Source organism: Vicia villosa, linkage group LG2 (genome assembly GCF_029867415.1).
Source record: "Vicia villosa cultivar HV-30 ecotype Madison, WI linkage group LG2, Vvil1.0, whole genome shotgun sequence".
NCBI lineage: Eukaryota > Viridiplantae > Streptophyta > Magnoliopsida > Fabales > Fabaceae > Vicia > Vicia villosa.
This window is the reverse complement of record NC_081181.1, coordinates 109,380,627-109,396,089: the sequence shown is the minus strand read 5'-3', so window position 1 is coordinate 109,396,089 and position 15,463 is coordinate 109,380,627. Positions and strand designations below refer to the sequence as shown.

The 15,463-nt window shown below is 38.6% G+C and overlaps 1 pseudogene; it reads right to left on the bottom strand.

The window, feature by feature from the left end:
* Positions 1–12,992: 12,992 nt before the first annotated feature.
* Positions 12,993–14,878, bottom strand: LOC131646604 (pentatricopeptide repeat-containing protein At1g12775, mitochondrial-like; annotated as a pseudogene).
* Between the last annotated feature and the right edge of the window lie 585 nt (positions 14,879–15,463).

The following is a 15,463-nucleotide window of genomic DNA, read 5'->3' as shown; positions in this document are numbered from 1 at the left end:
CAGGTACAATATTAGCAATCCATTCAACATACCTCATAGTTCTAATGAACTTGGAACAGAGAAGTCTTTCGACCTCTATTTTGATTTTCGAGAGAACTTCTGGTGCGAACCTCCGAGGAGTCTGCTTGATGGGCTTCTTCCCTTGTTTTATAGGCAACTTCAGTTCGACCAAATCTCTTCCTAAACCAGGCATTTCGTCGTAATCCCAGGAGAAACAATCCTTGTTTTCTTTTAGTAATGCAATAACCTTTGACTTCAAAGTTGGCCCTAACTTTGCACTGATGTATGTCACCCTCTTTTGACTTTCGTCTCCAAGATTTACTTCTTCGAGTGGGTCCTGAGCCAACATCTTTATGTTTGACGCCATTGGATCTTTCTCGAATCCCAAGGGCTCTTCATCATATATTGCGTCCAGTCTTTGATTTATTTCTTCGCCTGAAACCTTCACTTCTTGAACTGCGTTGTCAGGTGGTTGAGGGATAAAATGTATCCCAGGGCCTGGTGCTTCTACCTCTTTCTGAGTTGCTTCAACAGTCATATTTGATAGTTCGGCTTCGAGAGCCGCCTTTCTTTTGTTCTCGGCTATGTAAGCTGAAATCTTTTCGAAGAAGGATGACTCAGGCATAATTACCCTCTTCATCCCAGCCAGTTGGCCGTATTGGCGGTATTCCTTCGACAGGTTCTGTGTCATCTGGACCGTCCATTATTTCCCTATTCCACTGAAATCCATTTGGGTGTAAGGATAAATAGTATAAAGCATTCTTATTTGGGGTGTATGTGTCTTCCGCTGTATGGCACGACCCTATGTTGGCCAGATTTCTATCGAAACTGGTCTTGTTGACTTGGTTGACTTCAGCCATGTAGTAACTTTGATCTCCTTCAATGTTTTCCACTATACCATCTTCTCTCCAGATGGTTAGTCTCTGATGCATTGTCGAAGGCACTGCAACAACTCCATGGATCCATTCTCTTCCTAGCAAAAGATTGTAATTCGCCTTTGCTGGTATCACCATGAACATCGTTGGTCTTGTGACCGAACCCACAGTTAAACTCACTTGGATGACTCCCAAAGTTTGCCCTATTTTGCCTTCGTAGTTAGACAAGACCATGTTGTGTGGCCTTATATCAGTATCGAACATACCAATTCTTTTCAACATGTACTGGGGCATTAGATTCACGACTGCCCCCCCAACATTTTCAATATTTGCCCTTATGTAAAGTGGTTTGAGATGGTTTCTCATGCCTTCGTCAGGCCTATCGAAGAAAGCATTCTGCTCTTCGACAACCCCGTTGTTTAGCACATAATAACACACAGGTCTGTGTCTTGCCATCTCTTCTGCATCAGCTTCCTCGCAATCTTCTGCTTATGTTTCTTGGTTAAACTCGCGAGGAAGCATTGATACTACATTGCAATTAAAGTTTATAGATGACACTCCGTCGGAGTCGAAATCATTTGTCATTCAATCGTCCTCTTTCCAAGGACTGGAGTGCATCTTTTCTTCTTCTTTCTCATTTTCAGAGCTGAATAGCTTGCGTTCTACCGGAGGTTTGCTTGACCGTGCCCCCTGCATTGGGACTTTGGTACTGCTAGACTCTCTAACCTCCTTTGTCTTGTATTCCTCCTGGGCCTTCTTCATCCTCTGGTGTCTTCTCCACTGGGATCTGGACATAGGATTCTTACCCTTGTAATTCTCCAGCCTGTATATCTCTCGATTTGAGGTCTAGAATTGCCTTCTATAGGCCCTTGCAGTTCTTCCCCCTTGGTCCCAACTTCGCCACTTGTTGTTTCTTGCACCTGCTTGTGTCCATCTATCCATGGGTATATCTGCAAGGAGTCTGAACGTCACTCTTCGAGCTTTAGGATGAGGACTATCAGGCCTTTTTGATGGTGTTCGATTGTCGAACACATACATGTTGGGAAGGAGTCCTTGAGATTCCCTACCAGAAGTGAATAGCGTTCTTTCAAATGATTGCGCCATAAGGTTATCATAGAATGCCCCACACCTAGGACACATAACAATCTCAGTCCTTTCCTTGTGACACCTAACTAGGAAACCCACCAAACTTTCTTCTGGCCTTGGATAAACCTTCAGCAACAGGTTTCCTCCTCTCCAGGGCTGTTCCATCCTTTCTCGTTGGGCCCTCTCGTAGTTAGCTTGGACCCTTCGATTCAGCATGATCGAACACCTTGGACACATTATCATCCGTCCAGCATTCTTCTCGTGACACTTCCAAAGATAATCTTTCAAACTTTCTCCTTTCTGAGGATACTTTACCACATTGACATTCCCTTGTTCTCTCAACAAGCACTTCTCTAATTCCTCTAGTTCAAATAGAGGTTGTCTAACATTCACCATGTTGACACCTGCTGGGGAAGCTTCAAAGATCTTTATCTGTTGGAGTTTCACCCCGAGGTCTTCAGTGGCCTCGCTAGTATTTTCCTTCAAATTTTCATTGCTTTTGGTTTCAACAGATTCTTCAACATCATTATTGAAGGCTGCATCGTCATTTAGGCCCTCAGTAGCGTGCTTTCCAGATGAAATCACCTCCCATTCAGCAATATCAGTTTCGGACACATCCACCATGTTGACATCGAGTGGCTCAGCATAGTTAGTGTCAGCAACATTCAGGGGGGCAGCATCAACCCTCATGTGATTCTTTGTCTTATCAGCAAATTTCAAACGTCCATCCTTGATAGCATTCTGAATTAGATCCCTGAAAAGAAAGCACTGTGAGGTTTTATGGCCTAAGAAACCATGATATTTACAAAAGCCTCATTTTTTCCGTTGTTCTAATGGAGGAACTTTGGAATTAGGAGGCACTATCATCTGGCCATCTTTTACTAGCAAATCAAATATTTCGTCAGATTTAGTGACGTCAAAAGTGTAAGTTTTCTTTGGAAATTTATCGCTTTTATCATTCTCGACTGGGTTTTTTCCATTCGAAAGGGTGAGCAGTTTGCAAGAATAAGGTGGCGCCTCCTTTAATTCAGCTAGGTCTATTTCGACCTCTTCAACGTCGTATGAATCTTCAAAGGGTTCGCCCTTAGCGTCTTCGGCTTCAATATATGCTACCCTCTCCTTCTTGTAACTTTTATTTGCTCTGGTCTTTTCTGCTTTTAGTCGTTCGACTTGTCGAACCCTGTCTTCCAATTGGGCCATATCCTTTAAGTATTGGGTATCCAATTTCTTTCTGATTGAGTAGTCTAGACCGCCTGCAGCCATTTCGACTAATTCATGTTCTGGGACAACTATGAAGCATCTTGACTTTAACAAACGGAACCTGTTTAAATAATCATCTATGGGTTCTGTGAACTTCCTTTTGATGCTAGCCAATTCCTTCAGACTTATCTTGGTTTGGCCCATGTAGAATTGTTCATGGAACAATCTCTCCAAATGTGCCCATGCATCTATGGAATTTGGGGGTAACGTAGTAAACCAAGTAAAAGCATTTTTTGTTAACGAATTAGGGAAATATTTATTTCTCAAATCCTCGTTGCCCGCTAAATCCCCTGCTTCTGTCAAATACCTGGCTATGTGTTCTACGGTCGATTCACTAGTGTCCCCTGAAAACTTTGTGAACTTAGGCACCTTGGTACCTCTTGGTAATTCCGTTTGCATAATATATTCTGCTATAGGGGATGTGTAGTTTGGACGTCGAAGTCCAGTGTTAAGGCCATTATTGGCCATAATTCTCTCTATCATGGCAGTTACATTATTCTCCGTTGCCATATTTTCTCTCCTAACCCTGTGGACTACTTCATCTGGATGTTCGTTCCTACCAACTACCCTTAATCTGGGACCCTCTTCGATGGTCTCTTGTTGACCAAAGTCGGTCCTTCGACCTGGATTCTCCAGATCTATCACTTGGTTTCTTCCAACTGGTGGTGGTCTAGGTGGGGGAACTGCATCACCGGGTGTTGATCTAGGCGGAGGAACCGCATCTTGAACAGGCTCCAATATCGGATCACCCTCTCGATAAGGGGGTTGGTTATTTCTTCGCCTAGTTTGTGGAACTCCCATAAAATCTGCCATTCGATTTATTTGTGATGATATTTTTTGGAAGGTTTCTACATTGTCCCTGTTAGTTCTGGTCATGTTTGCTACTAACGGGGTAAAGAGTGACCCTATTTCTTTGGCAAGAGCACCTAACATATCATGGTTACTTGCGTCCATTTCTTGCCTAAACGCTGATTGACTGTTGGTAGTTAAAAAAGGCATCTGACTGGATGTGCCTGCATTTTGTGCACTTCGACCTACCGAACCTGTATTAGGCGAAAATGTCGTGGCGTTAGGTGCAGTATATGTAGGTCCTGCCATATAAGAATACGACATTCCATAAGGGTTTCCGGGTCTCCATGCATCAAATGCAGATGAGAATGGCCTTGGAGAATGTACTTGACTTGTCGAGAAATGAAGCATCTCGTTTGTACCTGTCGCATGAGGCATGGTAGTCGAACTGGAAATTGGGATCGTTCCTGTTGTGTTTTCGGGCATGGCTTGGGAACTAACTGCAGCCGCAGATCCTCCCGAAACGGGTATTTTCTGTTCTTGTGATGTAGATGTCGAAACATGTGTAGTCTTTGCTGCTATTGTTCCTGACCCTTGTGGGGGATCTTGGTCTCCCCTTCCACTGGTCGAATTGACCATTTTCTTGTTGTACCTTCGTTTAGGAATCAGTGGCGCACTGTAGGTTAATTTACCGTTCCTAAGGTTCATACAAGGTCTTGATATATTCTAGACAAAATAAAGCAACAAATTAATGACAATCTGTTTGACACGGTCCCACTGGGCGTGCCAATTTGTTTACGTTGATTTCCGGTAAACAACCGCTAGTCTTCCAAACTATAAAAAATATACTTTGGTTACTCGCAAGATCGACTAGATTGATCCTAGGACATAGTCAAAAAGCTTGTCTTTTGTGATAATTTGGTTCATATTCTGTCAGTTGTTTGGCTTCGAAATAAGAAAATAAACGAAATGTAAAGATTGATAACTGCCTTGTTATACACGTAAATATAACTTAGGCGAAAGATGAAACAAAGATAAACTTGCAAGAAACTTAAAGTACAGGAACGTAAATTGCAGAATGTAAATGCTTCGAAGTAAACTTAAACGAAAGATAAAAATGCAAGAATGTAAAAGACTGAAATCTAAAGAAATACAAAAGAAACTGGAAAGATACTTGAATAAAGGTGAGTACAAATGTATTTAAATTGGTGGTGTCATACGTACATTTCTCAGCGAACTCGTTCTCTTAACACTTGATACTTGAGTGATTTGTGAGTGATTTGTACAAAATGAACACACTGGATCCTGATATTAAGATCCTTATTTATACTAATTTCGACCCTAACGGTCCTACACTAGCGAAACGCCATGTTGCTCACATGCATACGCTTCGAATCCCTGGGGCGCCATCTGTCCTTGTTCGGTTACACAGACTATTTCGAAATTCAAATCCTCCCGCCTGAATTCTCTTTCGATACGTGGCAACGTGATCAAAACCGAGAATGTTACGAAAACACGTTAAGCTTCAGTACCCTTCGTATTTCGTAAGAACGCTTAAGTCTTTAAAGAAAATTTACTTCGAACTAGCTTCATATTCCATTATCTTTACTTCAACTTAAACAAACATTCCTCGAATCATGGCCATCAGGAGCCATTTTTATTCTCAGAAATGGTCATCAGAAACCATTCTTCTTCGAATCCTAACTCTTCAAAGAATATTCTCTCCAAACGAAATCTCCAGCTAATAGAGGGTCAACATCCGGTACCTCCTCCGCCTCCTGGTATGTAACTGCCTCCTCCTCCTCCTCTCGTACCTCCTGCTGCCGGGAAGAAGAGACTCGAGCCAGACGACTCCTGGATCCAAATGAGGAAGTACCCTCATCCATCTGCACGGGTACTCGCACACGACCCCGTCCCTGCGTCGACGCCAGCTGCGCCGCCCGCTCGCGTCTAGCCGACGCTGTCTGGGTCTCTCTCCCCTGTCTGATGCGTGCTGGGTTGCCTGCCATGTTCCTGAAAACAATTGAAATCAATAAGAATGCGAAACAATTGAAAAAACAAAAAAAAAATCAGTTTTGGACCACTTCGGAAGTTCATTTCCGGAACTGGGAATGGAGGTGTTTTTGGAAATGAACTTCCGAAACACCCCTGCGAAGCTCACTTCTGCAACTTCCATGGCAGACCCCAAAATCCAACATTAAAATAACTTATAATGATTCTAAACAACCTAAATACCACTACCAACCTACCTCTATATCATTTTTGCAATTTCTAAACACCCTAAAGGAGATTTGAATCATAGATCTAAAGATTGAAAAACTTACCAACTGAAGAGATTGAGTAGCTTTAGGTTGAGATTGAGTAGCTTTTGGAATGGTTAACTGTAGGATTCAAACTTGGTTATGCAAAAATTCTGAAGAGAGGAAGTTTGTTTAAGATTTAGGGTAAAAATGAATGGGGGAGGGAGCTGTTTTGCTTAATCTGCAAAACGCGCAGTATTTCGGAAATGCACTTCCGAAATGCTGTTTTCGAAAATGCATTTCCGAAATAAGACAAATTTTGAAAAAAAAATGCGTTTTCGGAGATGCATCTCCGAAAACAACATTTTTTTTGCATTTCGGAAATGCATTTCCGAAGTAAGGGATATTTTGGATTTTTCACCAGAGGTGACCAAGAAGACATGGGGTGGATAAATAAATTTCCTATTTTTTTCAGATTAACTTTATGGATGTGTTTGATGTAAAATAAACATATGATAGCTTGAGGTTTTGAAAAGTATTTTTGTCACAATTTTGTAATTTATAAAACACTCTTTTTCTATCTTTGGGAGTTTTGATGAAGATATAGATGTTAAATGGTAGGATAGAATTGTGTGAGAAAATTATTATTATTATTATTATTATTATTATTATTATTATTATTATTAATAAATTTGAATCATTAATTATATTTAACATTATATTTTTTTTTGTCACCGGTGAAGCACATCATTAGTGATGCCATCAAATTATGTCTGTCCATTTTAAATTAATTACTAGTATGGTAAAAAAATTATTTAGTATTTTTAATAAAATTTTTAAAAAATTGAATGATATTTTTACTATGTTTTATTAAAAAAATCGAGCTTTGTATGAAATACAGTTAATGTTTTCAACAGAATCATTGACTGGTTTTCTTTTTTTACACAATTCAGTGTACTAGCATTGATAACTTTCTAAAAGTCTTTGCCTTACCCATCCTGTATCATTTTTACCGGAAAAGAAGAATCTAGAATATAGAAAATTTATTTAATATTTGTATTCATATAATATAGAAAGGGTTTCCATTGCATTTTTTCTTAGTAAGACTTCAATTAGCAGTATTGACATCCAAATGAAAGTATTATGAATAATTGGTGAGCATTCAATTCATTATATTTTTCATATTTAATGATGACCTATAACTTTTATGATTTCACTAGTTAGTATTTATTTTAATTTCATGGTAGTGGCATGTATTAAAAACAAATTTAGACAAGTTAAGATATTCTCATCCTAATTTAATATATATCATTTAATAAGTACTAGTATTATGTGCTTAGTTTGACATTACATAAAAGAAACATATGAAAAAAAAAACATCAATATTCAATACATAAGCTGTAATTTGTTACATTAATTTTCTTTTCACCTTATTTCTGATTCGGAGGGTGATCGGAATCAGAAACTAGGCCAGAGACGTATGCAAGGTGTTGGTAAAGAGGAGGAGGGAGTATACCTGCAAGGTACTCCGACGAGCTAGTAAGTAGGAGCACAAATACGTGAGAGTGTTTCAAGGGTTTACAATTGTGTTACTTGATCCTCAACTGAGAGGGTTTTTATATAGTCCCCCGACGCTTGTCCATTGGTCCACGTTTTGGGTTGAATTGTGGATCTAGGCCCAAAACGTGTGACTGCCAAGATTCTCAGAGCATGTTATCTTGGGAGGTTGTCCGACACTAGCCGTTGGGCGTGAAAAGAGGCGTTCCTGGCCGACAAAAGGGCTTGACGAGCTGAGGATGCTCGACTAGTCAGCGGGAAGCAGGGCGTTTGCCTTGTCGTTGGCAAGCAGGTCAAACTGGTCGATGCCAACTGGTCGTGCTGTCCTCGGCAGAGAAGGGGGGGGAGTCTGACCGTCAGGCAAAGGAGATGACGATCGTACTGTGCTAGAGGGGGTGAAGGCTATTGGGCCGTCCCGGAGCAGGAGTGGATTGGGACATGCCTGGCCATTGGGCCAGTCCATAACTGGAGCTCCCAAAGTCGTTGCTTCGAGCATGGGAGTGATGACTTAAGGGTAGGCTCTGGTTGGGAGAAGAGGTCGGAGATCGTGTCCGTCCGTATGCCGCAACTCGTCTGAGGTGGACTATCGAGGAGTTCAAATGTTGCCGAGGAGATGGACAGTTGATGGAAAGAGAATGGGTGACGCTGTGTGCGTGCGTTGAGCCACGTGCCACCAATAATGCGTGATGATTGATATGCTAGAGCTAGGCTAAGCGCGTGCCCGATCACACGTTGGGTGGTCCCTCTATAAATAGGAGAGACCCCATTCATTTGCCACTTTTTCTTCTCACTCTCCTTCAGTTGTTGCTCAGTGTTTGCTCAATCCTGTTTACACCGTCAACTTCCGTGTAAAGCTTTCGACCGTCGTCGACCTTCCGACCACGTAAGTTTCCCGTTCCCTATTATTCATCTGCCTTAGTACTGTTATTTTGTGGAATGCATGTGGTTTAGGATAGGAGGAACATAGTTTTAGGTCACTTTCCGACGGAGTGTTGGTGTTTGGCGGTGGTTTTGCCATTTTCAGACGTCGGCGGCGCCGTTTTGGGTCAGGATATAATGTTTTCTTCGTTATTTGGCCGATGCGATAGAGCGGGTTTGAATAGGTATCCCGATGAGCGTCGACCGAAAACTGGGCTAGTGTGGTAGCTTGCATGAGTTTCTAGGTTAAACTTCATGCGAAGCTTAAACCCCAGGTGTCGGGAAGACATCTCCTTGGAGTAACCGCAGGGATTGGCCTCCTGAGGAGGTTCCTGGTGTATGGTTTGTTGTTTTGAGTTTAGGGCTTTGGCCGGGGACGTTGTCATTGTTGCCTTTGCGCACGCCCTTTCACTTGACTAGCGGTGGAAGGGTGGATTTGATTTTTTGAAATCGAATTCACTTTCTTCTGTTGCTTTTCAGGTAATAATGGCTAATCAGTCCGAGGAGGAGACCATGAGCGATGTTGGTCGTTCAACGACTGGGAGGTCTACGAGCGCCAAAACTTTGGGGAGAACGTCCTCTGTTCGAAGTGATCCTAACCAGGAGGAGGATGTGGCTACGTCCGGGGACGAATGGGTGTTTGACGAGCCTCGTGTCACTCCCTCCTACTTTGTAGCCCGTCCAGGGGAGGCGTTTATGACCATCACGGCCGAGCGGATCCTCCTGCTGGCGAGGAATGGAAATCCACATCTACCTTCTTGCTTTGGTATGAGGGTTTTATCTTATTCGACCAGCTTCCTTCTTGTTAATTTCGACCAATTGAATTGTTGTAGCCTAATCTACCTTTGTTTTTATTCCAAATTCCTTTTTCTTTTCTTTTGCTGTCTGAGCCTGCAAAGCCACATCGCTCTTTGACTTACCTACAGCTCTTTCAGCCTTTCTTTGTTCATGGGATTCAAGTGTCCCTTGAAGCTCTTCTTTTGTTAATATCGATAAATCTTTCGACTCTTCTATTGCTACCACCACGTGGTCGAACTTTGGAGCCAATGATCTCAAGATATTTGCAACAATTGATCTTGATGTTAACACTTCTCCACATACCTTGATTTGATTCACCAGTTTCGTAACCCTAGTGAAGAAACCAGTTAAGCTTTCACTTTCTTCCATATGAAGCAATTAATATGTTCTTTTGTGAGTTTGTAACCTCGCCTCTTTCACCTTTTCTGCATCTCCAAAAGACTTTTCAAGAATCTCTCAGACTTCTTTTGAAGATTCTACACCACTCATCTTCTCAGAACTATCTAGATTAATACATTGATGAATAATAAAGAGTGCTCTATAACTCTTTTTCTTCAATTCTTTGTGTTCAACCTTTTCTTCATCCGTTGCATTTTATGCAAGCGGTGTTATTCCTTCTTTCCCAAGATCCTAAAGATCTTGATAACAGAAAAACACTTTCATATGCTTGCACCAATTCTCATAATTCCGACCCTTCAGAATTGGGAGACTTGCCGAAAAATGTACATTCGGATGATTCACTGCCATCATGATTTTCTCCCAAGAATCACTCAGTCAGTGCTCTAGATACCAGATATTGGAATTAAACTCAAAACTTTGAGTAATTCCTTATCGCTACACAATTACAATGAAAGAAACAAGAAAGAAAATTTAGGAAGAAAGGTGAATTAGGATTTGAAAAAAATAAGAGGAGAAAGAAGAGTATTTTTTTTTGCAGAGTTTCTCTCTGCCCACAAACTGTGGAAAATCTTATTCACTTTGCAACTGCAAAATTCTATGAATGTGAGTGCATTACAAAAATAACAGTTACTCCCTCTATTTACAGTTTTAGGTTGCTTTCTCCCTAAGACAAAACCTAAAACTACAAAAAGCCCAAAATACTTAATTCTGCTAACACTACAAAATTAGGCTTAAATCAAAATACTTGTCGAGACAACTCCTTCGACATTTCAACACACACTAGGCTAGACTAGTTCGACACAACGATCCTTCTGTCAAGCAACCTGCTTCGACACAAGAAATTACAATCTCAACAAGTGCTACTACCGGTTTATTCTTTAAACACCATGAGATTGGTATTTCACCGAACATTGAGATTATCCAGTTGTAGATTAGAAACAAATAGCGGCATTTTTAATCGAATTGAAATTAATTTGAATTGAAAACAACAAAATACTTGAAAATCTGATTCTGAAAAAATTAAACAGGCAAAAATTCGGAGATGCATCTCCAAACCAATTTTCTTAAGAACAAAAGGTGACTTTAGAGAGGCATCTCTGAGAATGTCTTTGGGTTAATTCGGAGATGAATCTCCGAACTAAAATTTGTCAAAAAATAATATTTGATACGTCCGAAGATGCATCTCTCAATTAATCCATAAATATTTCCGAATTTTCAGAAGTGCGCTATATTAAACAAGAGAGGGAAGAGAAATTACCAAAAAAAAAATTAGTCCTCATGATTTAAATAATTTAAAAACCATTCATTGCTATGTATCATAATATAAATTGGCGCAGTGGTGACTAGTGTTCTCATGGAGCAATTGATTCATGGTTCACTACTTCGTGATGATATTTTTCTGTTTTAAAATATTTTTACACATGACATTGTACATACTTGCACTACATCATTATTCATTGCGGTAACATGTATATTAGAGATACATATTGTGTTGAAATTGTAGTAGTTAAAGTGAAAAGATAGGAACGTTAGATGAATGCGACAACGATTCCATGCTTGTACGTTTTCTCGATAGCCATCCACCAGGAAGAGAAAGAGCAGAAGAATTGGCTCTGCCCAGGATAATGAAAGATGCTCTTATTTTAAACACGTGCTTAGTAAGAACATCAAACTAGAAACACATGTATGTATTGTGACTCATCAAACTTTCTCGCCAGTTTTCATGACGCCCTTTGGCTCTGCTCCGGTCTTATTCGTTCTCGTCCCAACATTTTCTTACCACTGTCTTCTCCACCCGTGGGCCGTCATTTACCACTAAGCATCGTCACTACTCACTGTCATACTCATATTTGCTCTTTATTTTGTTTTAAGTTTAACTTGTTTCACTACTCCATGACCATGCAAGCTAAAAGCTTGTGAGATATTGTTCATGTATCATGTATTTCTGTTTTTTTCCACTTATGGCTGAGAGGACTAAGGAATATCATATGCCTAAAGTTTTGGATCCTTGTCCATTCTTGAATCTGAGTCTGCATTTTCAATCTTTCACAACAGAATTTACATATTGGAGCCAGTGGAATATGTGAAATCTATCAGCCCAGCAGCAACTTTAGCTCAAATTGTTGCAGCAGGCAGAAAAGTAGTCACAAAAATTGGTATTACTGAAGTAGTAATTGTTGCTAAAGTAAGCAGTAAAGCATAGTGACCATGATTTTATATTGCGGTAGCGGTTGCGGCTGTTGCAATTACGGTCATTGCGGGCGTTGTTATGTGCATTGTGGTTGTTGCAGCATAAATTCTAATTGGGAGAGGCTTAAAATAGAAAGTTGACACTGTTAAAATTAAGATTTTTCATTAAATTAGACGAAGATTGGAGTTGGGAGTTATAAATTTTTAAATTTTTGGTAAGGATCGAACGAAAAATGATCGTAATAATTTGATGGGTTCCTGATGCAGACCGCATTTTAAAATCATGATAGTGTCATGGAGAAACATGGAAGTGATGCCACTAAACTTTGTGAGTTGTTCTTCTCTCAAACCATTGAACAATACAGAACAAGAAGATGATGACTCCACCATCTGTAGAATCTTGTAAAACAGTATGAATGATGAAATATAACAAACAGAACATTCTATCTTATATCAGATATGCATACATATTTTCTTTATTGTATAATTTAGTTAGCAAACTCCAACTTTGGCTTCTTCATTTAGTTACCGCAAATGAACGTTTTTTTGCTACATCTTGCATCCAGTTTCTAGAGAGTCAGATTGTTCATATTATAGAAAACCATAAACTCTTTCAAATCAGCCAGCTTTTCATCCCAAAAACTGATGAAAAAGAATAGTGTGATTTGTATTTCATTATGCAAAACAGATGAGAAGTCTACTGACATTTAAAGAATAGAATAGATTAGTAGTATCCTTTTTCTTTTAACTAACACATTGTGAAGACTCTTGAAAGAAGTTCATTTCTAGATCCCACTTCTTCAATTAATTAGGCATCAATGACACCAAAAAAAATACTAAAGAAAACATCATTGTTATCCACATTCAAAATAACCTCATATGTAACAATTAATCATTTAACAGGTACTTTTTTTTCAAAATTCTACATAACTTAATGAGTAACAATAAATCATTTTACCTGGTACTTTTTTTCATAATACCTCTAGCAATCATTTCACGTAGAACTTCCTCTGCCTTATCATTCTCATCATTTTCAAAGAGAGCGAGAATAATTGTTTCATAAGTTACAGCATCAGGAATGCAACCATTATCTCCCATTTTCGACAACAACGCCTCGGCTTCATCAAACAAACCCTCTACACAAAGACCTTTGATCATAATATTATATGTCCAGACTGTTGCATTGTATCCTTTAATCAAAAGATCTTGAAAAATATTTTGTGCATGCTTTACTCTTCCTTCTTTGCAGAGCCCATCGATAAGTATATTATATGTGTGCATATCTGGCTGAATGCCTTGATTTATAATATTGTTGACCAATACAATTCCCTTGTCAACATGATGGTTTTTACATAAAGCGTGTAATAAGGAATTATAAGTGATTACATCGGCAGATTGACCTCTATCATTCATTTTATCAAGAAGCACCCAAGCATGAGAGATTCTTCCTGATTTGCACAAACCATCAATAAGAGAGCTATAAGTTACCGTATTGGGTTCACAACGCATTTCTTTAAAGAGACTCAACGCTTCATCAACCATTTAATCTTACACAGTCCATTAATTATAATATTATAGCTCAGAACATTTGGCACCGCTCCCTTGTCGACCATAGTATTGAAAATATGTATCGCCTTGTTCACCTGATTAACTAAACAATACCCATCCATTAAAGCATTATAAGTAACAACATCGGGTTTGACACCTTTTTTCATCATTATCGCTAACACATTGATAGCTTCTTTCGTCTTTCCTTCCTTGCAGAAAGCATCAACCAATATGTTAAAAACATAAACATCAGGCTCGATGTTTTTCAAAACCATTTCTTGAAACAAACCCAATGCTTCTTTCAACCGACCAACAATGCTAAATCCATAGACGAGCGAGCTAAAAGTAATAACATTAGGAGAAATTTTCTTTACAATCATTTCACAATATAACTCATAAGCATCGGATATATATTTATCTTTACACAAACTATCAATAATTATATTATGCATAACCACATCGATCTCAACCAATTTCCCTTCGATCTGCCTCAACATTTTCAAGGCAGCTCTTGTTTCACCCATTTTACACAATCCGTTGATCAAAGTCCCGTAACTAACTTGATCCATACGAAATCCAAGCGCAACGACATGGTCGTGAAAGTGTAGAGCGTCCTTCACCTTACCGTTAAGACACATACCTTTGACAAGTGTATTCAAAGTTATAATATCTGGATGATAACCTGTCTTGAGAATTTTTCCCAAAATAGAAAAGGCAAATTTCATTTGACCTAAGTGAGAATAACAATTGATGACAATGTTTAAGGTGACAATACTTGGTTTAATTTGGTTGAATTCCAGTTGGTGATAAAGGGAAATAGCAATGGGGTAATGGTTGGTTGTCTTAACAAGGGAAGATAAAATCTTGTTGAATGCAATGATGGATGGAGTGGGACGCGTAAGGAGCATGCGACGGAATGAATAAATAGCATTATGAATATCAAAATCATTGGGAATGCATAGATGGACAGAGTGAGAGAAAGACCTAAAAGGAATGAGAAAGTTGGAATAAGAAATGAACCTCAACCTTGTAAACAACATTGCTTCATTAACAAAAAAAATTTGGAGATTTGGAGTGTCCTCACCGCGATGGTACCCTAGACTAGCTCGTCCACCGGTGCATATCACAAAAATGATACTGGGTTGCTAATTTGGGGATTTATTCACTAAAAGGTGTCATTTAGTTTTTTTATTTATTTTAAATAACTAGTATATAACCGGCGCGTTGCGAGATTGATCTATAATATATTATTATTATTATTATTTATGAAATTTTATCAAAGTTTTAGACTATTATTTTGTTTGTGGAGTATTTTTCAAATGATTTTATTTAAGCAATTATTTTATGTAGTTTTATAAATACATATTTTAGAAAAAAAAGGTGAATTTTAATAATAATAATAATAATAATAATAATAATAATAATAATAATAATAATAATAATAATAATATAGAGGATCAATAGATTATTTTTATAGGAATTTTTTTCTAATGAATTTATTTGAATAATTATTATATATGAGTTCAATATAATATTTAAAAATATGTTGAATTTTAAGAATTTAAAAAATGGTAATTTATGAGTTATTGTTTATCAAAATTTTCAATTTTTTAACTTATATTGTAGTATGCTTATAAACTTTAAACTATCATATCAGGTAATCTTTAGTTATATTTTTAAATTATTATTTTTATACACAAATATATTATCATAAATAGCAAAAACAATTCAAAAGTCAGTGTAATAAAATATAATTATAATGGTGCACACCACACCATGCCATACGCGATAAGTGCACACGCA